General features: G+C 33.1%; 1 protein-coding gene and 1 long non-coding RNA gene across 2 annotated transcripts in view; both read left to right on the top strand.

Moving 5' to 3' along the window:
- Lmpt (four and a half LIM domains protein limpet) overlaps positions 1–17,587 on the top strand; it is a 95,238-nt gene that overhangs the window by 30,347 nt on the left and 47,304 nt on the right. The window lies entirely within an intron of this gene.
- LOC147908627 (uncharacterized) lies at positions 786–16,371 on the top strand. Its single transcript, XR_015546093.1, has 3 exons — positions 786–1,199; positions 3,389–3,813; positions 16,126–16,371. It is a non-coding gene; the product is annotated as an uncharacterized LOC147908627 (long non-coding RNA).

The following is a 17,587-nucleotide window of genomic DNA, read 5'->3' as shown; positions in this document are numbered from 1 at the left end:
AAAAAACACGATTTTATTATCATGAATGCGTTAAGTAAACATTTTTATTTGAAAAACTTTTATCTGAAAAACATTGATAAGATAATTATATTTTGTATTTTGTATTTTGTATTTCAAATACTAATATTGATAATCAACCTTATTATTTGAATTACAAAATATAAGAAGCTTTCAATCTTTCAATTTTAAGTACAAAATATGTAATGCTTTTATGTAATCCGCTGAAATAAAACGTACAAAATACGCTTGTATTGCAAATAGTGTGTTTTAAATAAAAGTATTTCAAATACATGTCCAACCGTGGATAAAGATGATACAATATAATCATTACATCCTTATTGTTCGTTAATATTAGATAAACATGAAATGATCACTGTGTTGTAAAGTTCTCAAAATCGTTACAACTGAAAAAAGAGTGATTTTTTAAGGGAAACGAAAATTTGTGAAACGAAAATAATAAAAATAACATTTGATCATGTTAATCTATTCTTTTTGATATTATTTGATTATTTAATTAAATAATTTTTTTAAATTGAGAAAAAAAATAGTTTTTCCCTTTTCTAAAAGATTTAACTTTTTGATTTAGCTTTTTGTGTCACTTTGAAGTATGAAAGCGGTATGCATAAAGAAAATACAAAAATTGAGACGATACGTTTGTCCATTCACTCGATGCGTCTAGTGACGCATGGAGCACGATTGACCGCTTGCTGCAATCGAGAAGCAGCGCGGAAGATAGTGACATAAAGCGGACAAGCTCTATCCAGGACAATAGTCGTAATGAAAACCAACGTCCGAAGGTCGCCGCCGTGCCTTCTTCTGCGACCAGACCGTGTCGCTTTGCCTCGCCTCGCAGGGGACGAGCCAGTCGAAACTTGTGCGTGGATAAGCGTGGAAGACGATTTAATCGGTAGAATTCACAAACGCGTGATCGGAAAAAAAAAAGATTCTGCATCGAGATAAGAAACGTATATTCTCGCACGATTTCAGCACAACTGCCAAGATCGTTTCGCAATCAGTATCAGATAAAAAAGAAAAGATTAGTTTATTTGCGCGTAAAACAACGTCGATATAACCGAATGCAAAAATCTGAATGTGTTGTTCGCTACGAAGTAATTTAAAAATTACAAAGTCGAATATTGCAACACGGTGCTGGTTCGATTAAAAGCTGTGCGGCTTGAAATAAAAATATCCCATTGCGGGTGAGGCAGAATTGTAACGATGCAACGATGGTTATGTTACACAGAGCGTGAAGCACTATCACTATCATGTCTTTCCTTCTTAATTAAATGCACGATGATACACCGGCTAATTAAATGCACATCTAGCGGAATTGCGTCATATGATTTCCTCAACGATAGTGTACAATAATAACCGGAGTCCGGATCTCTCGGTGTCGTTTTCCCCACTCCAAGCGGCGCGCGCCGCGAAAAGCAGTGCCGTCTACGTCGCTAGGAAAGAAGTATATTATTTGTTAGACTTGTGATTCTCAAAAACTGGTTGGAGTAGAGACAATTGAACTCCTAGGAAGCGGCGAAGGGCTATCGACAATTCAAACAGTCAATGAAATATTCCAAACCGATGAGAACAAAAGAGCTGATGATGATAATGAGAAAGACAAATGATGTTGGGTTTCTCACATATGAGTATACATTAGTTTCTCAGAATAAACATTACCTATATAATCTTGGACTCGCAGCAAAAGAACTGTTGGCTAGGCAGCAGAGAGAAGAGTGAATTTTGTACCGCTGTTCTTTGCTCTTCTGTAAAAAATATAGATCCTGAGGTTACATCCCATAATATACACGTGTGTTATATTACAGTTATATTGTTGAGCGGGAAATTACAACTAATGTGTACGTTACATGTAACTTAGTATTTACTGGGATGTTTGTTGAACCTGAGGATCTAGGATGCGATTTACTTCACGCTGTAAATACTTTGAAGCAATCTTTGAATGGTCAATTCGTAAAATTCTTTCTTCTGATTGGTCAACGAAGTGGATCACATCCCTAGAAAAAAAAAGAGTAAGCAGTCTTATTATCCCAATGCGTGGTATAGGATTAGGATTGATTGCTTAATCTCCAAGTTAATCTCGTAGACAAACAGGAAGTATAACAAGGGAATTTTTTAAATCTATGTAATAATCTAAGTTATATTGGGGACTGTTCTAGTCTCACCTGCTCAGCTTATTATTAGACCTGTAACAATGAGTCATTGTTACAGATCTAACAAATAATATTTTTTTTATGTATGCGATATGTTTCATAAATTCCTTTTGATAAGTTAGCGTAGACGGCACTGCTTCTCGCGTTTCGCTTGGAGTAGGAAAAACGGCACCGAGATTCGGACTCTGATAATAATGTCTGATAATAATGCCTATCACATTGTATAGTGAAAAATGAAAAAATATTTCAAGAAATTTATTGTTTAAAATCTTCTCAGAATTCTCAATTAATAACGCCAGTTTTTCTCTTTCCAACATATATCTTATTTATTAATTCCGACATATGAAATATGTTAATTGACATATGAACTCGTAGATCATAAAATCTTTACAGACGCAACGAGTCATAATGTATGAATAAAGAAAACATTTTCAGTATTGTTATAGATATCATCGATTTGTATCTTTTTTTGCTATTTACATTTGAGAAAAACGCGATTCATTGTTGTGTCAAATTATTATAATATGAAAATATTGGAAACGCAGTTGCATATGATTAATCAACGTTGTTAAATAATGCAAAAATATGTACATTTTTTTTCTCGACGCATGATCAACTATATCGTGTTAATGCCGTAATGACGTAAAACATTTACATATGTTTGGTTTTTATTACGTCAATTTCTAATTAATACATACTAAAAGTAGCATAATAACATTAATGTTGTAATTTCCCAGTAACGTTGTAATGTTGAAACATTGCTGCAATGTTGCTGAAATATTCCAAAATGTTTCTTGCTTACTGGGTTCACACTCAACAATATAAATATAATATAACATATGATATTACATTACTGAGTGTGCGAAATTATAATATTAATGTTATACATATATATATATAATATATATAATTTTTAGTTAGTGTTGACTGTGTTGTTACTATAATTCAGCAACTTTTTCATAGCAAAAATTAGTTAAAGTTTCTAAAAGGCTTACATAACATTGAATTTAACATTGAACATTAAAGATTTTTGAGGAATCGAGTTTCTCAAAAAATAAATTTTTTAAATCATCTTCGCAAGCAAATGAATTTAACGGCAAAGACGAGCACAATCGATTCATAATCGCGTTAACGTAACTTAATTTATCAAATCACGTGTATATTTCAGCAAAGTATGTTGCTACCACAAGCCTTAGGCAATCGCGCGTTTGGTTTGGTTTCAGTTTTATCCAATTGAAGATCGAGGCAACGAAGTCATCGCGCGCTTTCTCAGGCGTTACTGCTTCGATCCTCCGTGTCATTTCATCAACGCAATAACGTGCGTTAAGATTTGCCTTCCTACCTAATTGTGCGAATTTCCGTCAACTGCGATTAAAGTCCTGTCGGCGGAGCAGTTCTTCGACGAGATCGCTAACAAAATGGTTTGGGACAATGGGCTCTCGGTGAAAGAGGTGACGGAAATGAAGAAGAAAACGCCGCGGTTTCCTTCGCGCGAGCGGAACTTCGCGATGAGAAGACGCGGCCCTCGCAGATCCTCCCTGATCATCGGAGGGGCATCGCCGATCGGCGCCCCTCCGATCGAGCCGCAGGACGTCGCGGAACCTGATCGTCGCACGTACGAGGATCCATGCAGCAGCGATTGTAACGTGTAAGAATTTATTTTATTTTATCGATGCGTGCACGAAGCCGCGTGATTTGTCGCTGTTCAACTCAATCTGTCGCATGAAAATGTGCATGCTTATGAGAGTACATTGAGTAAATTGAGTTTTCGACAAGATACAAATACATAAGTTGGGCACACACATAAAACAGATATTATAGATATTATCTGATCGAGATAATGATCGATATAATTGATATCGTAATTTCGATATAAAATTATCTAAAAACCGATTTTTATAATTAATACATCATATGCGAAATTTTTTCCCATATATAATGCACTTACGTCAAATATATTCTGTACTATAATTAGTCATGAGATGTTTTATTTAGATGTTTTATAAAAATAGAATTATCTTGTAATTTATCTAATAAATTTTTTTAAACGGAGGACCAATGAAATTCGAGTAATGAAATTATACGAAAGCTTTTTATATTCAAATCATATAAATATGTAATAATAAAGAAAATGATCGATATTAAAGGAATTAACGCAAAGGTTATTAAACCATAATAAGACAAAATATGAAGGTTGCTTATAAAAAAATTTATGCGAAATGACAGTGCGGTTACTAAGGATAAATTCGACTCTTGCGATCTCGCACGAATTATACGATCAATAATTAAGAGGCGGAACGTGCAACAAATTATCTATGTTGCGTAACAATTTGCTGGTTGACGGCGGCGACGACAGCAACAGCGACCGTCGAGATGAATTATCGTCGTGAGAGAAAACGAGATATCGTTCGCGCATAGAGGCCGACGGCTGTCCTTTCGTTGATTTAATGAGGTCATTAACGAAACATCCTCGTTATACTGGGCGTCGGGGGACAGTAACCTGTCCGTTTTTTCACGGTTCATAAGCTCGCGCGGTGATTTATCGACGACGACAGTAGCGGAAGATGAGCTTCTTCAGACTGTTCCTCGTATACGCGGCTCATCGGATTCATACGATCATCGGTCGAGCGACTAATCCGTTCGCAGACCCATGATTGCAGATCTGCATGAGCGATCATAAATTCTCACGGAATCATCGCACGTGTCTTCGTTAGGACGACGCCGCAATGGACCGCTTTGATCAGCTAAGCGTGCATCACTCGTGGGCGGATGTGATAGGCGAGATATTGCCTATGGTAGTTGAGCTAAATCGCAAACTCACGAACTCTCGATAAATGGGAAATACAGAGGAGACGTCTTCTGCTTGATCGTGTTGAGTTGGCACGTCACGGAGTTTATTCCGAATTATTTTGGTCGAGCCATATATATAATAAGCGCGTGTTGAGAACGAAATTCATCAGAACGCTTTAAATCACGGCTGATTTGTCATTTTAATGATTGAAACGATTTGTAGAACGTCAATACAAAGAAAATCTGCGTAGCGAAGAAGATATTTTGAACTGAAGAAAAATAGTAAACAAAATAATGGTGAAACAATAAAAATAGATATAATGTGAAAAAAGATAATTAATAATGTTATTAATAAAAGAAATAAAATATAATAAACTGTATTTTTGAGTATTATTAAAAAGGCATGTAAAATAAATCGTCTTATATTATTTATTTTTATATTTTTATATTTTCTTATAAAAAATATCTTTTTCAAAATATTTCACAAAAAATGAAATTAGACGTTACAGATATTGCAATAACTATATTTTATCCGAAGATCAGAAATAAATTGAAAAAAAATCGAGGATATTTAATATTACAAATAAATATAATAATAAATGGAAATTACATCGATAAGAATAAATCAAATAAAAGAAAGAATCTTATTTTCGGGTTAAATATTACATATTCAATGAAATCACGTTGAAGTTATTCATCGTGATTACAGGAGTCTCTTAATGTTTCTCAGGTTAATTATTTAAAAATTATAATCCCCTAAAATCCGATTAAAATCATTCTTTTATATCTTTTCACGTTCCTTCCGTATTTATTTATATGTTAATGGTGCAACATCTGATGTACTCCTAAATCTTCTCTTACGACAGACTTTGAAATATCTTAAATCGACCTGTCCGAGCTCCGCATATATATAATCTCGCATTAAGCCTTTCAGGCATACGTATTTGCGTAATACGAATCGCATGAACATGATCTTATTGGTAGGCAAGTTTCAGAAGCAGAAACTTCATAAGCGATCTTTCACGATGCTCCATGATAAGTTACACCTGTGAGATCAACACATTTGTGGTCGATAACAAAATTCGATCGATGGCCTTATAAGATTTCGTATTGCGTCGCTTTAAATTGACGAACATGCATAACTCTCATTAAAGTTGCGCAATGTGCATACACAATGTTCCCTTCTACGCTTGAGGATCGAGTATTGAGTACAAGTACACGGCCATGAGAACTTTAAATTCAATATAATCAGATAAAAACTTATGAAATAATGTGCATATATATGTATATACATAAAAAATGCATTAATGTTTATATTAATATTGATTAATTTTAATCTCAATGTAGTTCAACTTCAATACAATTTAACTTATTTGTTATCTTCTTTTAGTTCTAAGCATTAGAAAAAGATAAAGTGTAAATTAAACCAACATTGAAGTTAATCTACATTGGCAGAAATTGGTCTAAAAAATTTTTAAACTGTATTTAAAAAATAGCTAAATTAAGAATATACAGGATGGTCCACGAAAAGTGCTACAAGTCATTACTTCTTATAATATAGTATATGTCAAATGAAAAATATGTTCAAACAAAAGTTTTGTGACTTCAAGGGAAACACAAGATGAAACTATTGGTTTGACCCAGACTTTCAGAGATAGTAGCTCGTAACACTTTATGTGGGTTACCCTGTACATAAGTAACAGTTTCTTTTTCTAAAAATTACAAAGCTGTGTATAAACATGTTACAATTAATATTTCTACATTTACGTATACACGTTCACACACAGTACTGACATATGTTAATTTTATCTTAAGATCGATTGCAGTTTTAGCTACATATAGTATAAAGAAGCATGTTGAACATATAGAATTATATAAATATATTTCTGTGAATCATGAACAAGAGTAGGGAATACTGTTGCGGTCCCGCTAAATAGAACGGTTAAATATTAATTAAGTTGGCTATTTAAAAGGAAGGCCAACTTCAACAAAGTCGCACGTGCCACACGTTCCAAGTTTACTCGAAAAGTTAGTTGCCGTTTATTCACCACATACGCGCGATGTCAAAATCTCGGAAGATAAATCTTTGTGCGTTCGTGAACCAGAATAAGTTGCGGACTCATTGCCAAGGTGATCTGTCCGGCAAGTCCGATGTTCTCTGTATAGATCGCTGTTTGACTCTCGATTCTATTGAAGTTCATATCCATTGAAATACTATCTAGAAAGATAATAAACAGCCAAAAAGCGGAAAATTTTCGGGACTGAACCTCGGATTGCGCAAAATAGAGAAGTATTTATGAAATTTTTTAATATTATAAATTATGTGAATGCTAAATGGAAATACTAGACTGATAAACTCAAATTGGCATCCAGTACAAATAAATCTTAAGATAATATACAATATTATTTAAATAGGATTTATTTTATATTTTTAGAAACGAAAACATGGACCTCTTTGAAACATATAACTAGCAATGCTAATGTGACTTCTAGATTTTTATTTTGTTTTAATATGATTGTACAGTTTCCGAAATAATTTATACACTTTATATTGTTCCTTTCAATTATAAATAATAATTTATTATTAATTATTAAATTGTAATATTACTATTATAAATATTACGAAAGTAAAAAAGCATAATTGGTACATTCAAGATAATTGCAAAAACATAAAATAAGATTTATATATTAAAAGAAAACGTAATTGCGCTCTTGTCCCGAGAGGCCAAGATCTATTATTGTAATTCAGTTGTTAATGATGCTGCTAATCATTGTTAGTACTACTGGAATTACTTGCGAGCCGTGTCTCGTAAATCTCGTACATCGACCAAGGTGTACGTCAAGTCTAGCAATGATATGTTGCATTTACATCCTATCTCGAAAGTAAAAGAGAGAGAGAGAGAGAAAGAGAGAGAGAGAGAGAAAGAGAGAGAGAGAGAGAGAGAGAGAGAGAAAGAGAGAGGGAACATGTTAGTCGAAAAGGTCTGCCAAAACCTTGTCAAGTCACGTGCGACAGAATTACGCAGCTACACTGCCGAACTTGCTGGGCTAATGTGCTCGCGCATCGGATTACTCATCAAAGTTCCCTTACGTAAACCCGAACGAATTAAATGCTCGGACGTCTTCCCGTCGAATGTCGCAAATGTGACGCAAATTTTTGAATACGCAATCCGCTGCCATTTATCACGGAAACTTGGTCAATGTAGGATTCCTCTGAAACCATTTAATATGGCTTGCTTAACTTCCACATCGTTAACGACGTGAAATCTGATTAATTTTTAAGCGATATGAAGTTAAGTATCATTTTTAAAGAATTATTTTTCATATATGTATATTTATAAAAATATACATTATATATATAATATATATATAATAATTATATATTTACAATCTATTATACATATACACATATAAATGTATAATTATATATATCTTATATAAAATATATAATATATAAAAAATATTTCACATCGGTAGATGTTTATAACAAGAATTTAATTTGAAATGTCTATGAGTTTACCAATTAAAAACTCGATAATGTTTGTTTTGGATCAAAGTCTTAATATTCACATCAAAAATTGTTTTTGGAGATAATGAGACAATTTCGATGCTCATGATGATTTAGTTTACGGACTTATTGCGAAGCGTATAATTACGTGCACACGCACTAATTAACGTGCATCTGCCAATTAAATTTTCTGAGTATTTCTTACAGTGTTAGCACGACGACTAACTTTCGCGCATTTCTTCGCGTTTCAATCCGCAATATCACGGTTGGTAATTTTGTCGTAGCGAAACGCAGAGACAAGCTGGTCAATAAAATCTGCTGAAGAAATTCCCGCTGGGACAAGGATTGCGAAAAAAGAAGAAAGAAAATTATTATACTAACAATCAAGTCACGAGAATTGCTCCAAAAAAAGAAGTTGAGTAAAAAAAGGAAATATGAATATACTTAGATATCTATATTAAATTTTTTATTTTAAAGATAATCTTTGTTATTATAAATAATAAGATTGACGTGAAATAAATATTATCGAGTTTTCAATTGATAAACTAATTACTTTATTTCTTTCTCTTTCTCGAAGAAACGTTATATATTGATTTAATATTTCTACATAATTCTCCATTCAATATAAACTTTGATTTATTTAGGTTCTATATTGATTTGTTGTTGACAGTGAAACTACATATTTGAAATAAGAAGTGAAAAAACAGGAATTTTATGTTATTTAATTTCTTTTATTTTTATTCTTCCTTATACAATCTTTTTTTTTTTATAAAACATATCTACCAGATAAAAAACCATGTAGAAATTTTCTTTTGTTGAAATTTCTTAACCAATTTACTCTTGGCATGGCATGATAAACGTTTCTTCGCCAAGAAAGCGCGCCAGGACTTTTACGTGCTCTCTCTGTTTAAAGATAATAAAATCCTTTACGATTAAAGTGGCGGCGGCGACGAGAATCGCATCGCGCACTGCAATCTTTCTTCAACGTGTAACGTTTTACAGCGAGTTAACAAAACGACTGTAATTAAAGTTACTGGGAACATTAAAGTGATTGGCTACTGGCTCGGAATCGTGCAAATAACAACGAACATCAATATGGAGTTAGTAATGCCATAGATTTCAAAGTCGTAGATTTTATTTACTTTCTACTATAAACGAATTACTTTATATTTCTGCAAGTATGAAATATTGTGAAATTCCCTTTCAGGAATAACTATAAGTATGATTTGGAGTTGAATATCAATTGCAACATACTTTGCATACATGGACCGATGCTTAAATTGTATATTTCGCATCGCAAGTAAAATGAAGCAACTTAAATATACAAGTTCAATATTAATAAGAGAAGTTAAAAAGAGTGTTGCATATCCAAAACCGGATTATAGTCACTAAAAAATCTTTTTTTTTATGATTAGGTCATCTTTTCTAAACTTGTGCAAAATTTCATATTTAAAAAATTTTACATTTCCTTTGAAATAAATACCTAAATACCAAGAATATTTAATTATACGTGCATCTAAATAGAGATTGAAAGTTTTGAAATGTTATAGTGTCATTTTACATGGCATGTTACACTCATTGGATCGATGTTAAACGTCAATCTTGCAACATGATTCTTATTAAAATACATATTTCTCTGTTATTCTTGTTCATTTCAAATCCAGAATTTTTTATCAAGGATAGTAACGATAAATTTGCAATCTTAATATAAGTAATTAAATTAAAGTGTTAATATAATATAATGTAATTATCCCTTATATATAATACGATTGGGTCATTTGTGTCTTTTCTTTTTTTTTTAAATACACAATTTTCTAAAGATGTTAAAATATATGTAAGAATCACTTTAAATTTTTATATACTTATAAAAATTGACCCAAATATGTTGAATGATCATGCATGTGAATAAAAGATCGGTCTCATAGTAAAAATGTATTTGTGTTGTATTAAAGGATTATACACAAATATCTGCAATTAAATAGATTTTGTAATTATCTAATATAAATATGAAAATCATCTAGAAGGAGTAAAAAGAAAAATCGCGATCAAAATTGTATTTGTCCTAATGTTTTTTTCAACAACCCTTAACAATTACTTACAGTAAATAAATATTTACTCGGTAAAAATGATAATTAAATCAAATTAATGGTCCTGAACCAAATAAATATATTTGGATTAAGTTTATTCGAACAAATATTTATTAAAATTTAATACATTTCTTTTCAGTGTAGTTAAATTTTATCAAGAGACTAACAGTTTTCACAAACAATTTACAAATCATTTTTTTCTAAAACAGGCACAATTATTTCTTAATAGAAAGAAAACAGAAAGAAAACAAATCAAAATATCTTTTTCAAAATTTGTTCGATTTATTCACTGCATTGAGCGCTCACGGAATGAATCTGACGTTTCTGGATTACACGAGGAGAGGGACACGCATAATGCAACAGTTGCATCGTCATCCAGTGAGATTCCCTTCTGCTTGACGCGTCGTCGCATCAAGCAGACGAGTCTCATTTGCGCCAAATGTTCCGGAGCCCTTCGTGAACGCCCGATCGAGGTTTGCAAGCTACCTTGCGATACTCGTTCGAGCATAGTGGGAGCTTTAGCTAAGCTTTTCGACCACGAGCGACGAACGCGATCGTAGTCGCGCTTGCGCCATCATGATGGCGCGCTGTTTCTCGCAGTCACCCGGTATTAACTATAGGTACGCACCTACTGACGTTGTCGTCGTCACACCGCGTGGTGCCAGTTTGAAGCATGCTTCTCTTGCGGATGCACTCTTACGTGACGCGCGTGGCATAGTTTCGTGGCATTGCGTTTCTTCGTGTCGAATTGGACGTCAATTTTCCCAGATGCGATGTCGGAAAACGATTTTATAGCTCGCAATCGATGATTCTGGGAAAATGACAGTGATGTTAAGAAAGACTTGGTTTTCCATTTACATCGGGATCTACGAAATGTACACTGACAGCTAGTTAGAAAACTTATGATGAATTTGATCACTCATATTGCATTGAATTAAAGGCTATTTTATATAAAGTATCTAAATGCAGTGGGTATATAATATAACTAACTTTGACAACGAAATAATAACGTATAGTCTGCTAAATAACGTGATGATATTATTACTAGGTATTTAATCGTTTAAAATATTTATACGCTTTTACATTTAACTTTGCTTCCGTTTGTGTAATAATTTTTAGTACATAGCTAATCTAGTGTAATGCAAGTGAATTCGTTATTAATCGCAGAGAAACTGCACATATTTTACGTGTAATAACATATAATGAGATAATTACAATTTGCTAAACGTCTAAACGCGTGCCATAATATATGATGTATTATATGTGAGTGCACGTGTTTGTCTTCGAGAATTTGAATCATGATATGATTCAGACGACTTTGGTATCGATGCTTATCACTATAAATAATAAAATATTTTGTTATCACTTAACATTTATTTCTCGATAAATACAAAACGTAGGTAATAACTGCGTTTGAAGAAATTGTAAAATTTTTTAAATGAAAGAAATCTTTTACTCAATTCATTATTGGATGCAGAATACATCTTTTTTTATCAAGTTCCATACGTTCTGAGACCATTGTCATTATAACGTCATGAAGGATTGCCGTAAAATGAAAACAGCTTCATATTTATCTTATAATAATCGTCACGATTATTTCGATTACTAGGTCGGTTTCTTCTGTTTATAGGATATAAAGCAACAGTAGTGAGGAAAGACTTAGTTAGGAAAGACGATTAGTCAGACATCACGACTTTCCCCGTTTCATCTTAGGAGAACGCCCGAGATATTTCGTGCGAGACGTGGAGAAGCTGCGTTTTATCGTGCGTTATTGCGTCTATTTCCGACGAGGACTATTACTGGCGTTTATATATAGCGTGCATTTATCTAATTAATAGCTATTAGCCGCGCGGCCTCTGGTTCTCGGTCGACTTGTCGGCACGATGTTGTGCTAAGTCAAAAGCTTCCGGGCGCCTTCTTCCGCGCCGACACCTGTCAGTTCAACCGAGCAATTTACACACCGCTATGCGCATCGAGTGATCTACGAACTTGTGACCTGATGAAAAATACATCAAAAATATTTTCGTAGATTTTAATGATGCTATCGTACGACGACATCGTTTCTCTTCCTTTTCTTATGAACCTTAATATTTATTATTCTAACTTATCCTGTGTGATTAGATACAATCCAGGCCAAAAGTTTGGAAAATATTGACATTTTATAAAATAGTGACATTTTTAGAATTATAATTCAAGACTAGATCTCGAATTATATTTCTAAGAATATTGTTTATACACGTCTCCTTGGAATGTGATGTTCTTGCACTATAATTATTGGTTATTGCGAATATTACCAAAGCCTCAGTCAGTAGTCGAATTAGGAGGATGTTCGCACGGAATACGGGAGATCTGGGCTGAGGTAATATTTTTCGCAATAAAATTATTCGTAATTTTCAAATGTCTTATTAACAATCGAATTATTATTTATATATGATGCTTATTATCATAAAAATTATTAAATTACTTGTCAATTTAATATGTGACATTAATACTCCAGTTCTGTTTATGATTGCGTTTCAAGACTGAAAAAGATTTCAATGCACGGTTTGAATAATATATAAATGTACACCGAAATATTTACACACTAAGAAGGTCCGCTTTGATCCAAAACAGGATTTTTCTTTCTTAATTTGACTCTTTTTTAAAATTACTCAATTAAATATTCATAACATTGTGTTTTTTAAATAATAATTCTTTAGATCTAGTAATTTTGTTATTAAAACTAAATTATTTTTTAAAATAATATTGTTATGGATATTTAAATAAGTAATGAAAATGTCAATTTTTTAGAAATGTTTCGAAACTTTTGGACGTGGAATGTATATTTCATAGATGAGCATAATTCTCATTTAAAGAAGTGAAAGATACTATATTTCGAAATGCTTTTTGTACCATTTTTGGTAGCGATATATGTTGCATTTTGCGGACGATTATTGTTCCATACATGTATCAAGATATGCCGAGAGCCTAGTTTGAGATTTTACTCTTGGCAGAGCGAATCTGTGACTGACTAACGGGCATCCTCTCTACCACGATGATTCACCTGCGGACGAAATAGCCATTTTCCAGGTAAAGCCGTTTCCGTGATGGAAAAGCATACGTGCCCCATTAAATAAACGTTATTGCTCTCGATTAAAGCAATCCATTAATTCACTGGGTGCGTGCCGCGTATAGGTACCGCCTTTTCTTATTTACGTCAATCCGCCTTTATATAGTTTTCATCGACGCCGGCATATTTTATTCAGCGCGTGCAATTGTGCAAAAATAGCAATTCGAATTAATACATTTCTTCTGCGAATCATGGAAAATGTTAACATCGAAGAGCTCATGTTCTCTTGATTGCGTTTTTGCAATTGAATATTGTGGGAATATTACACGCGGTCGTTAGCAGTTATCTTAATCGTGCAATTCCTTTTTAAAGAGAAACAGATTAAAAAAGAAATTGTAATCTACTTTCTAAATGTAAATCACAATTTCTTTTTTAAACTAATTTCGAGAAACAAGCAAGTATTGAATATTTATATATATTTTAGTTCCAAAATATAACATTAATGTAATCCTAATTACTAATATAATTTAAGCAGTGTATGTTAAATATTTAAATATCAAAATCGATATTTTATAAAAATTTTAAAAATAAATTTACTATATGTAAAATATTATTCATTATTTCCAGCGACTGAAAAATGACGACAAAAAATTAATTTACAATGAATTTAATTTAATGTAGAATCATAAAGAGTTATCTATGTCAACAATCAAAAAATTTCATTATTTTAGCGTCTAAAAATTTTGCCATTTTTTTGACAAATCAAAGAGAGAGAAGTTGACCGCATTCCGCTATCTTCACTGTCAGATTTATCGGGATAATCTGCCAGTCGGACAGCACATGGCACTTCGATATTATTCGCTTAACATGTACATGAGAAACCACATGCGATCATGAACACGTTCCTTAAACTATCTTGCAAGTCGATCGTATGTATCGATCGAAAGATTAGCTTCACGATCTGACATTCACATTTTTGAAAATTACTCGAAGTCATCTGACAATATATTGCTAGATAATAAATATATTTGATGGGCAATGAAATACTTTTTAAAGATATGAAAAAATAAATTTCAAAACAGTAAAATATACAAATCAATTCTTATTATTATCAATGTAATTCTTTTAACAGACACTTAATAATAATAATTAAATAAAAAATTAATTACGAATATTTTAAAAGCTACAGTATATTAAATAACAATAAAATTAATCAGAAGTAACTTGAAAATATCTTTATATGTAAGAAGCATAACATAATAAAAAAATCAGATTTATTTGTAAGGATTTTCGAACCATCCAGTCATTACTCATGATGTAATTCAAAGTACTTACTTAATCGGGTCAGTTCATGCATGTTCAGTAAGAGAGAGATAAGAGAGAGAGAGAGAGAGAGAGAGAGAGAGAGAGAGAGAGAGAGAGAGAGGAGGGGTGAAAGGATGAAACTGATCAAACGAGGCTGCCCTCGAAACGTCAAATAAATGGCTTATTAACTTGGCCAGCAGTCAATCTTATGATTGACGATTTGATTTTTTTTAATGTCAAGAGGGTTTCGATCTCTGCTCCTCCGAATCCTTTTTCATGCGTTATAACGGGAAAGGGAGGGAGGGCTTTTCTCACTATAAATAACCGGATGACTGTGAATCGCGGTGATTTCCGCAATGAAAATAAATTCAACGATATGTATGTGCGTATGTATGAGCGAGCGTTTCTCGTTCTCCCGTCGTGCACGACATGCGCATAGCGGAGCTGCAATTATTTTCACGAAGACAACCGGCACCCACTCATCCCTGATCGTAAAATAAACCGCGAAAATCGATTTGCCTAAATTATAAACTACGCTCACGATGCATGACACTGACATGGTGTTTGCATTATGATGTCCACGCGTCTCGTTTAATGCGAAGAGATAAACCAGATTATCTTACGCGAAACGCATCTGATAAGTGTGCTCGACTTTCTTAAGTATTCTCACAGCTTACGATGTATTCTGTATCCAGATAACGGATGCGGCCACTATCGCAATTACATTTTCCATTTTTTTGCAACTAATTTGCTGTGTTTGCATGTGTAATATCTATTACTATTATGTATTCATTTTTTTTTTGTAATATTCTATTATATTTTCTTTAATAATTGGTCTTTAATTAGTCTGTAAATATTTTTGAAAAGATGAAATATGTCTTTTTCGTTAAACATTACATTAATTATTAAATTTCTCGACATCTTATATTTATTTTTTTAAATATTTATCATTTTATATTTATTATATTATGTTTATTATTATATATTTATATTTATTATTATTTAAAATACAAAAGACATATTTTGTGTACCTTACATTACATTTTCAAAAAAGGAATTGGAAAATCTTATTCAGTAGTTTTCGAAAGATATTTTTAAAAAATTTGAGAACATATTACAGCTAAATTAGAAATAATAAACTTTATATTATATACGAATGTATTTCTTATAGAATATATTGCCAAATTTAGGATTAATTGGATACATTTTTTTATCCCTAAGCTATGACTCGTTTTCTTCGGGCACATCGCAGTAATTTTAACAACAGACAACTTTGATGACTGTCATCTTTTAATTAATGGACTACGAATAATAGAATTATCTTTAAAAATCATCCCCAAATGACACTCTTTGTGCTATCATAAACTATCTTGTTTATTTTGGGGATCCAAGTTGATTAATCAAGATAAATAAGCTCAGTTTTGAAAGAAATTAGTATCTTTGAAGACAATAATGAAGAAAATGAAAGTGACAAAAAAAGAAATAAAAAAATGATGCCGATTGCCGAAACGACATCCTGAACGAGCGACTGCAGAGGCGTCACACGACGCCGACCTTACTTTCGGGGCCGAACTTGGGTCCGACGAGGATGAGCCCGAAGGGACCCGGGAGCCAGGATGGCCCGAAGATGGAGGTGCGGGTGTCGTGCGTGCCGACGCCCGGCGCCGAACCGCAGGATATCCGCGTTCGTATACCGGAACCGAAAAAACGGCCCATGAGCCCACCTCTTCTCGAGTCCACGATGCGAACCAGGTGTCCGTCGGTCCCGGAGAAAGACTTCTACCGGAAGACCTCGTCCTTGGAACGGCGGGACCGGTATCCAACTCTGTCCGGCACGGAGATTAAGCGGGGCCTTATGTCAAATTCCGCAGAGCCACTACAAACACGCAGACGGAATCCCATGTTGGACCGGAGGAATCGATATCCGACTATCACTGGTGCGGAACTCAAACGGAGTTTGGCGATTGGCAAATGTCCTCTCGAGGACGGTCTGGATCTCAGCTTAGCACCGTGGCCCGGCATGAAATGGGCCTGCGTTCGAGTGCTGCATCTCTACTGCAAGGTGTTCGACCAGTTCGAGCTGTTTGAGCTGATCGTTAGGTAATTGCATGTGGTGGCTATAATGACATGCCTGATTTGATAAACATGGCTCGTATAAATCAAAAGTGTGTACAATTGTGTGTACAATTGAATCTACCTCATATTATTAACATGTTATTACATTCACAAGATTTTCATTATCTTCACAATGTACTAAATTTTAGATTTAAAACTCTTGCCGATTTCCTGCAGCCGTTTTGGATCATGATATCAGAAGCAAGAAACATACATAAAGAAAATTCTTGCAAATTACATTAAAATATGAGTAGTTTTAATAAAACAACATTTAGAATTGATAGAACAGATTTGTAAAATGTATTAAAAATTCCCTTTATATGCCGGTAATCAATAAATAACTATATATTTTAAACTGAATTATGTCTAATTAAAAAATGAAACAAATTATATATACAAGTTATATATGATCTGTCAAATTGAGATAAATATAATTTTATTCTATTTTGGAATAAAAGGAGAATTCAATACAATATAGAATATATTTTACACATATATTCTATCAAATGCAAATATTGTTTTATTGAAAAATATTTCTATTTTAATATATTTTTGCAAGAATCTTCAT

Source organism: Acromyrmex echinatior, chromosome 9, assembly GCF_024713525.1.
Source record: "Acromyrmex echinatior isolate Ae372 chromosome 9, ASM2471352v2, whole genome shotgun sequence".
NCBI lineage: Eukaryota > Metazoa > Arthropoda > Insecta > Hymenoptera > Formicidae > Acromyrmex > Acromyrmex echinatior.
This window is presented reverse-complemented; position numbering and strand designations above follow the sequence as displayed.